We start from the raw sequence: 10,514 nt of genomic DNA on the forward strand, positions 1-10,514 counted from the left end.
AGAACCGAAGGTTGGTTCATTTCGGTCGGTTTTTGGCAGTCCATGTGAAATTTCAAAAGGTGATTCCGATTACAATTCCGATTCTGACCGGAAACCGAACGGATCCTTAGTTAACCTTCCTATTCAGAGTGGGTGAGCAGGCCGGGTCGGTTCATGATCAACTCAACTTGATCAGAGCCTTTCTCAAGTATGCAGATAAAGTACCAAGAAGAACGCCAGAGTAAAAGAATGGGTGAGACAAATCAGAGACGTAGCCTACGATGCCGAGGATATTATTGATCTTCTTTCGCTGAAAGCAGAGCAGCAACGACAGAAGAATGTCTACCAAAGGTTGGTCAGCGGTCCCAACCAACTTGTTACTCTCCACAAGATGGGAAGACGGATGGAAGAGATTAACAAAAAGTTGGAGAAATTAGCAGCTAACAAACCCACTTTTGAAATAGAAACTTTCGTGGCAGGCGAGGTTTCGGGTCAGTCTAATGAAGGCCAAGCATGGAAACTGAGGAGAGATTTGAATGTTGAAGAAGAAGTTGACGTGGTAGGATTTCAAAGGGATGCAGATGAGCTAGCTAGGTTGCTGACACGAAATGATCCTCGGCCTCTTGTCACTGTTTCCATTGTAGGTATGGGAGGGTTAGGTAAGACTACACTCGCTAAAACTATTTACAGTAGAAGTGATGTTAAGAAATGCTTTGATACTTGTTGTTGGGTTTATGTTTCTCAATAATATAGGATCAAGGATCTGCTACAGGCTGTTATAAAGCAAATCGGAATTAGTCTCACATATGAGAAGAAAAGGGCGTTAGAGAAGATGGATGAGGACGATTTGAGGAGAATTCTGTCTTTCCATTTGAAGCAGAAGAGATGCCTGATAGTATTGGATGATCTTTGGAGGAAACAAGACTGGGATAGCTTGAAAACAGCCCTTCTTGTTCCAGATAAGGGTAGGCAGTGCAGGGTTCTGCTCACCACTAGAAATGAAGAAGTGGCCAGGTATGCTGAGCCATCAAGAGAACCCTATAAATTACGCCATCTGAATAAGGAGAGTTTGAATCTGTTTTGGAAGAAAGTTTTCCCATTTGAAGTTGGAAGTACAGAAAATTTTTGTTCCAAAAGCTTGCAGGATTTGGCAGAGAAAATTGTTGAGAAGTGTGGTGGATTACCACTGGCTATTGTGTTACTAGGAGGTCTCTTATCTGCAAAACGGAAGACGACTACAGAGTGGTCCAAAATTCTTGATTCTGCTAATTGGCAACTAACTCAGGACCCAACAAATTGCCAAGAAGTGTTGGCTTTGAGTTACAGAGATCTGCCATATCACTTGAAGTCTTGCTCTCTATCTGGGTATTTTCGCAGAAGATTATGAGATTAGCTGTGAAAAGACTGATGAGGTTATGGATTGCAGAGGGCTTAGTGCAAAGCAGAGGAGATGAATTGATGGAAGATGTTGCAGAGGATTGCCTAGAAGGGCTAAATACAGAGAAGCATGGTTCAGGTAGTGGAATGCAAACCAGATGGCAGCGCTTTGGTTTGTCGTGAACATGATCTCCTAAGAGACTTGGCAATTTCAGAAGCCAAACAAGATAGATTTCTTTAAGTTACATGGAAGAACTCGTTGCAATTCCCGGATATATCACGCCGGCTTGCTATCCATCCTCAGAATGACACAGACAATTCAACAATTAGTTTGTACCACTTCACTGATTTAAAGTATCTCCGCTCACTTCTATGTTTCACTGATGGCCTACAGAAGGGTTTGCTTGATTCTCTTTATGGAGGTTTTAAGCTTCTTAGAGTGTTGGATTTGCACGGTAGAAGAGAAATCCAACAGTCGCCCAAGAAAATTGGAAGACTTGTCCTTCTGAAGTACTTGGGCCTTTCTAGGACTAACATACGAGTGCTCCCACCAGGTATAGGCAATCTGCAGAGTCTGCAGACGCTAGATTTAAGCTACACTGAGATCAGAAGTCTACCCATTTCAGCAATACTGAGAACGAAGCAATTAAGGGTCTTAAAGCATGTCTGCGAACAATCAGCTGATTATAGAGACGACTTCATTGATGAAGGTGCTGCTTTTCCCATGAGAATAGATTGTCTGAAGGACCTTCTAGTACTATGGCTACATCCAGGCAACTGGTTAACAGATGGGCTTTATAATCTGATAAATCTTAGAGAGTTGGTGATAAAAGGTAACAGAGGAGAGTTAAAATCGTATGCAGATGCATTATCAGAGGCTCTTGTGAAGTTGAACCGGCTTCGATTCTTGCAACTGGAAGAGAGAGGATCTTCTTTCCTGCCTTTGGTTTCATTCTCAGGGCATGACTTTCTCTACCAGATGGAATTAGTTGGACAACTTGGGAGCACAGGGAAGCTGCCTGATCCTTATGATTTCCCTCTAAATCTCACTCATCTGAGGTTGTCTAATACTCATTTTAAGGCAGCAAGACAAACCAATAGCAATATTAGAGAGTCTGCCGTCCCTGAAGTGTTAGTCGGTCAAGGTGTTTCCGATTTGAATGTCAGTCCCCATTATGGGTGAATAAAACATAATGGAGTGAATTAATTTGTAATCTAAAGCATACAGATCTGAACTAATATATTCAAGTCTGGTAATCACCTTTGATTGACTAACTTAATTAAATAAAAGAAATCAGTTTAGTATATACCTCCAGACGCCATAACCACTGTAGTTGTCCTCGTAATTCGATGTGTATTCGATTCAGCCTTTGAACCTCCAAACAAAGTCCAGCTGCCTGCACGTTGTCTTCTTATTCAAACCAATGTAACCATATTCAACAGTAGTCTCTCACCAATACGATGACCAGTGTTGCGAGGATGGAACTATTCCCTTGAGCCAGAAAAACAATCTCTCTCTGTGTTCTATCTCAGTCAATCAGTGCTGATAGGAAGCACTCTAATGAAGTTTGAAAATTGAGATCAGTAGTAAGATTTCATACCATACGCCCAGGGAAGAGGGGTCCTCTCTTTTTGTCTTACTAGGCAGCCTTCCTATCAAAGAGCTTTCCTAATTAAGGGAGATTTTAATTCCCTTAATTTTCTCCAATTAACAACCCCATTATTTCCAAATTAATGGAGCATTTCAAATTTGAATTGGATTTTCAAATCCCTTAATTAAGGGGCTGTATTAGGAAGATGCTCAAGTCCTAACACCCACATAATGAGCTTTAATTTGGGTGTTTGAATTTGGACCAATCAATCTAGATCGTGGCCACTATGACGGGCCACAATCCGGGTCCTACCTTGATGGGTATTTTCTAACATGAAGCACCTCAGCTTGGAAGAGAATGCATTTGTTGGTTGTGAAATGATTTTCTCTGCTGGGGGTTTAAGAGGCTCCAGAGTTTAATCCTTTCGGAATTGGATAGTTTGATGTATTGGACAGTGGAAGAAGGAACATTGCCAGTACTTGGGTCTCTCAGAATCTATCGCTGCACTAAGTTGAAGATGCTGCCTGATGGGTTGAGACAGGTTAACACGCTCAAGGAACTTAAGCTTACGATGCCAACGCAATTCAGTGACAGGCTTCGACAAGGCGGAGAAGATTGGGATAAGATCAAGCATGTAGCTTCCATCACCACTTAAAAAGAGAGACTGCATCATCGAGTCTTTTTAGGTCTCAAACTAGATCTCAGTGAGTTACTGACTTCTTTTCTCAATGCCCACCTGTAATGAAACAGATTTTTTCTTTTCATAAATGTATGCAGTGTTAGACAGTTTTGTATGCCCTTAGTTTCAATCTGATTTGATGTACTTTTGTTTTTTAGTGTAAATAAATAAAGTGCATGTTTGATTCATGTTGTTTGGTATGATTCTGTATAAGACCCTAAAACTGGACACTTATAGAAACTCATGTTAGTTTTAAATATTCACAACCATTGGATAAGTTTGAGGAGATTTATCCTGCCAAGGCTGATACTGGTGTGCCACCAAGTGTTGGGATGGCTTGTCTCGGCCACCAGGGTAAGACCCAAGGCATATGCAGTATGGGATTACTCGAATCCTTGAACCGGACCAGATTTCCAGTATTGCCCTGGACCTTGGAGATAGATGGGCAAAACAAGAAAGTTACACCTGACCCCTACACTCGATTATGACACTTCACTAGGTGTCGGATCGGGCTGTCTTTGATATGCCAATTAGTGAGGTCCTTAGATGCGAATCAAAACCTGGGTATGTTGGGACAGTCTGAGAATTCATCTAAGTGGGTGATCATAGTGACAGGATCAGCCCCTTTGTCGGACAAAGGGTAATGATCGGGAATGCACTCTTTCTGATGGAAACCAAACTGTCGGCAGTTGATTTCAATCATTGGAATTTTGTTTTGCAAAATTAATATACATATATATATGTACGGTTTCGAAATGTTTGCAAATGGTTTTAATTCCCAGGATCCATGTGAGTGGAGAGTGTGGCACTGTTCCTTGCAGTCGAGGGAGAGGTCATCTCTTGTCAGGCAGTGCTTGATCATTAAGGGCTGAGAGGTTAAGTGTAAGACCATTTAGGATAGTACCTGATGGGCTAATCTTGCACCTGCCCACATTCCCTGGGTTTTTATAAGATGGCTTGGCCTAGGGACCACTTAATGTAAGTGTTGGGCCCATAGGGTCCATGTGATGGGCTCAGGGGTTTACTGAGCTTTTCAGTGAATTCGGCTGGGCCTTGTAATAAAGGCTGAGCCGAACCCATGTGGCTGGTATGTAGATCAATGTTTGGGTCCTACGCCATACAAAGAAGTCCAACTGGGCAGTAGATTGGAAACAAATTAAGCATTGAACACTTAATGGGCCAAAAGCCCATTTCGAGCTAGGCTGATGTGATCACCCATCTATGGGGCGGATCTAAGATTATGTTAGCTAAAAGATAGGGTCTTTTGACCTTATCCACTCTGGGAGACCAAATTCAAATTAGATTTGAATCTGGTAACCTCCTGATAAGAATAGGAATAAGCTAACTTAATCTGCAGATAGGATTAAGATAATCCCCTATCCAAATACAATTTTGGATTGGGATAACTCCTAATTATGAGGTTTCTTAATCAAGAAGAAAGGAGGAGAAACCCTCTAAGAGAGAAAAATATCAGATTTCGAACCAAGGTTTCAAAGAAAGCAAGAAAGCTTCCTGCGAATAGAGATGAGATCTCATTCATACTCCAGAGAGAAGAGAAGCAATTCTTCTATCTTCGTCCTTGGAGTTCTCCTCCAGCCGCCGCCACCATTGTTTCTCATAAGATTCGATCTTTGTAGAGGAAAGAAGTCAAGAAACCACTTCTTGACATCGGTCTTGCAGAAAAGACTGAAGAAGATTCAGTGTTCAGAGTTTCGAGAGGATTCTTGCGAAGGATCCAATGTGTAGGACGCACTCTGCTGGTTCCGTTCCATCAACAGCTGTGTCATCTTCAGCATGAACGGAACCATGAGAAGGCCCAATTTGCATGTTCTTCTTTCAGATTTATGTGGAGACCAGGGAACGTTTTTTTCTTGGGTAAGTGATACTTATCTCCTAGGTGGATAAATAACTTTTTCACCTAGGAAAAATTATCAACACTTGAATGGGACAAAAATGTACCTTTAATTAATAATGTTTTTTTATGAATAAAACGGTCATTGTCTTATTTACCTATAATATAAAAGAATATGGGTAAATACATTTACTCAGATAAATAATTTAACAAAAAGCAAATAGGGCCTAAGGAAAAATATGAAAAAATTGCCAGTTATTCCATCCAAGGCATTACAGAGGCAAGAAATCACATACCAGATGTTCCAAGGGCAAGAGAACCATGCTTGAACTACTTGAAGCAACACTTCAGTTATGAAAGTAAAAAGAAATATAATTTTGCATCTATACTGATCCGGTGGTTGAAACCATTGGTATAGTAATATTGATGGCCTTTCAATTTTACTACTTTTTACAGTAGTGTAGATATGTTGAAGACCCTCCCTCAACTTAATTTCAATTTCTCTTTTATTTTCTTTCAAACCAAACATAGCAAAATGGTATAACTTGGGACAAGTTGTGTTGAGCGTTTGGTAAATTTTTAATGGGTCTGAGGCCAAACATGAACACACAGTAGTTGAAATTCTTCAATTCAAGCAACCCTAAGTGATGATTCAAATTAAGACCTTGGCCAGTCTAATATTTTCTACCTATTTATTTGCACCCCTATAAACTCTTAAACAAACTAACAGGCCTATGACTCATAGGTTGTACGTGAGGTGCACTGACCTTATAACCATGGAGAGCCTGTGGGGTATGTGAGATTAATCCCACACCTTCATTCGTTGGAGGGATGTCAAGTGACCATCTGAAATACTGGGTCATTGGCTGCCCAAAAAAGTAAAAAATAGTTGTTCCTAGACTAAAGTTTTAATCACTCTGGGACACATAAATTATATAATCAAATAGCGAATCATAAATTATATTTGCGGTCTTACATGGTTTTTATTCTAGTCATGCATTAATTCAAAGATGTATATCTCCACATACATGATCATCATACAAAGCACTAGAGAGTGTTTAGATCCATGCAAATTACATAAGCTCAATTAACAAGGATTAAATTACAGCTAACTTGACAACTAATTTTTCTATCAAAAAAAAAAAAAACTTGACACTTAATTTAGTTTCTCTCCTTCAAAGAGACAACTTAATCAAGGCTTGAAGACATATCTTCTATATGACTCATAATTGTACTTGCTTCAAAAATAGAGCCAAAATAGAACCTTTTGATGGATAAAAAGAACTAAAATGATCAAAAAGGATAAAGGAAAAAGAGGAAGGCGTACAATATATGAGATGATACAGGATACATGTTGGAAAATGGGGTCATTGTAACTTTGGAGGAGAAGCTTTGAGTCGCGTCTAAAGACACTATAACTTTGGAGGAGAAGCTCTGAGTCGCGTCTAAAAATACTGTAACTTTGGAGGAGAAGCTCTGAGTCGCGTCTAAAGACACTGTCTTTAGAATGTTATTTGCCCCCAGTTTCATTGAGTTTGCTATTGGGTTACAGGAAAATCCATTCATAGGATACAACAGTCTTGGGCGAAAATCTGCAACCAGCAAAGTTGAAGAATCTTCGGAGAAGCAGACCGGACAGAGAGAGAGAGAGAGAGAGAGAGAGAAAGTGGATTTCGAAAATGTGTGTTTTTGAAGTCTGATTCATGTTCCTTAAATAGTTTATGAAGAGCTATGAAGAAAAGGTAGGTGCTGGTTTAGAGAAGGCACCTTGAATAGTCACAATTTCAAACATTGTGACTGTTTAAAAGTAGTTAACAGTTAATGATTGTTAATTTTGAATTGTGCCTCTTGATCACACCTGATTGAATTGTAATCATTGATCTCATCAATGGTGATCAACGGTTAGCATCGCACCAAAACCAAAACCGCCCTTCGCGAGCCACATGGGTGCGAGAAAAGTGTGCCTCTAAAGCGCCTCATTGTGCCGCAGACACGCGCGCACGTGTTGCGCGGTATCAAACCCTATACTCTCCTCTACTATTTCTATAGAGTGTAAATCAGCTCCTATTAAAATACTGAAAACAAAGCTTATAATTTTCCAATGTGGGACAAGTTCAAAATCGGGTTTTGTAAGAGAAAAGCTAATTTTTCAATTAAGTGTATAGATGCAATTTCTCATGTAATTGACCAATCAAACCCATTGGATTTAATCTCTTATGAGATTAAAATCCAACAATACAATCCCTTATTTTTTGCTTAGTAGGATACAATCGGATTCACCAATAGTTCATATTAGATCTTCTCAATCCCCTCCTGCAAAAGAATCAGATTTATTTAAATACACATGATGATTAGTAAAAGTAGAAAGTTCATATATTTTTTTTTATGTCATATTGGTTTTATAGAAAGTGAGAGATCAAAAAAAAAAAAATTGAGGGAAAGTTGTGAAGGAATAAGCCTTAGGTTCTTTTAGTATCTATAGGGTAAAATATAAAAACCTCCACTGATGTTTCTGACAATTATAAAAATCTCTCCTGAAGTTTCACTTTCAGTAATTAAAGAAGACACCCTTACAACTTATTAGGGGATCTTTCAATATAATTCACTAAAGTTAACGTTTTTATAGACTAAAAATTACTTTATTCTTTTCAACCTAACTCAAAGATTTTTAATTAAAAGTGAATATTTTGGGGTATTTTAATGAATTTTCATCTATCTACATTGATAGATATAAGGGTAAAATGGGTATTTAAAAAACTAATTATTGAACTAACGTTTTCCTCAATGAGAATAAGGGAGTAATTGCAGGTTTTTTCAATACTACAGGGGAGCCTTTTGTAAAAGTGAAAGCTGAAGGGAAGATTTTATCATTATCAGAAACTTTAGGGGAGATTTCGACATTTTACCCTATTGTATAAGCAATCAAACGAACCTAAAGTTCATTGGGCATGCATGTCAAAGAACTGGATTCGCATGAGGTTGGTGAGAGGTTCGATGCCGAAAGGCACTTTCTTCAAAACCACACAGAGTTGAATATACAAGCACTCCAGTAGAGGTATTGCTCCTTCCTCTACTCTGACCAAACATAATCTTTCCAACTGGTCCAACACTAATATCTTAATCTTCAAATCCTCCTGCTCGAAAGCATAGTTGCTCTCCTTCAAACGCCCGAAGAAGTTGAAGCTCTTTTAGGTTTGGGAGTTATTGAATGGATTCAAGTAGTGCATCATCCTTGAGTCTACACAGCCTTAAACGCAATAAGATCAAGTTAGGAAGTGATGTAATCCGTTGTGGTAACTTCTGTAGTCGACAGACGAAGTATAAGCATTGAAGAAGAGGGAGAGACTTTAGATTTTGTAGGTCAAGCACATACTTATCTGTTGAAGTAATGGCTAAAGTGAGAAGATTGTCCAGTTGTTGGAGGGAAGAACAAAAAGCGCTACAATCTTCTCCTCTCAAGTTTATACTGCCCAATTTCCTAAGGTTGTGTTTGGAAACAATGTAAGTGGAGTGTAAATCCCGGTTCAGGGTAAATTTATACTCTGGTTCACTTTTGCCTGTGTTCGGCAACATTACATTTATGCATTGACAAATGACAGACTAATGCATATTTACATTGATATGGGTATCCATGGTTCGGTTAACCGAACCATAGCACTTTTTTGTAAACCAAACTGGTGGTACCGGTTTTTCCAATAATATATAATATATATAATTTTATTTATAAATAGATCATTATAAATATAATATAAGTATATATTTATATATATAATGAATATATATTTATATATAATACATAGAAAATATGTGACATATATTAAAAATATATATACCGGTCGGTTTGGTTAACCGTCGATTTTTTTATAGGTTAACCGAAAACCGAACCGGTCCTTTGGTTTTTCAAAAATCCCAAATCGATCGGTTCGGTTAACCGCATTTTGCGGTTCGGTTCAGTTTTTTAGCTTTTTATGGACACTCCTAATAAAAGATAAGTAAATTTGCATTCAAGTGGGCTTTTGCTAAAAAACAAGCATATGCTTTATTGGAATTCATATTTGCATCCATTATAGCTAAAAATTTGTTTGATAAGAAGATAAATTTGTCTGTGCGAAAGTAATCCAGTTTTGCAATTTATATGAACCGTTGTACACTATACATTTGCATTTAATTTACAGTTATTTACATTGTTTCCAAACGCAGTCTAAGCTCAGTGCAAATATATATGATGCAAATATATACAAAATAATACAAAATACAAGGTTTTACACTCTACATATTTGTATTTGTATTCCTTCCAATTTGAGCCTAAGTTGACTCAACCTTCCTATCTCTTTAACTATATTACCATCAGTTGCCTCCATGTAATAAAGCTTCCGTAGTGCTCCCAAATCTCCTACACTTACCAATCCCTGTACATTAAACCCTTTAAGGTAGCCAAAACGAAATAATGATTCCATGTCATACCGACAAAGAAGAAGATGGCGCAAATGTTTAAGATTAGTGATCTCATGGCGTAAGTGTTTCCTTAGGCTTAAGTACCTTAAAATGGAAGAGATTTACGATCACATTTGGGAGCATTTCCAATGGAGCACCCTTCAGTTCAATCACTCTCAATTGTTTAAGACTTGGGCACTTCATCCATTACTTCCCTCTCATCACCATCTTTTAAGAAGGCTCGCATGCATGGCAGCTCATCACTCTTTGATGCATTCAGCTTCTTCGTTAACACCTTTCAATAACTTCACCTCTTCGGCACCTATTTTTGCAATTGGTCTCTATGAGTCTGACTTATATAATGAATACATTCACAAAATCATCTTCCTTTCTTCTCTCTCATTGCATTCTGTCACTTTCTCCCAAACCTTCATATTGCTTGGGAAACAAAACTTGTGGTTGTGGCCTTGTGGAATGATAGCATGTAAAGCAACTATATTATGAATATATTCAGCACTGTTGTTTTCTCCTCCTCTTTATCTTTTCTATTTGCACTAGTTATCTTTCGATCAATAACTGTGAATGTAATTCCATTAATTTT

At 38.3% G+C, this 10,514-nt stretch overlaps 1 pseudogene; it reads left to right on the forward strand.

Annotated features, from left to right (window-relative positions):
* The first annotated feature begins 236 nt into the window (after nt 1-236).
* On the forward strand, nt 237-3,706 carry LOC104609513 (putative disease resistance RPP8-like protein 2; annotated as a pseudogene).
* Nucleotides 3,707-10,514: the final 6,808 nt, after the last annotated feature.

This window comes from Nelumbo nucifera, chromosome 7 (genome assembly GCF_055504915.1).
Source record: "Nelumbo nucifera cultivar China Antique chromosome 7, China Antique-T2T, whole genome shotgun sequence".
NCBI lineage: Eukaryota > Viridiplantae > Streptophyta > Magnoliopsida > Proteales > Nelumbonaceae > Nelumbo > Nelumbo nucifera.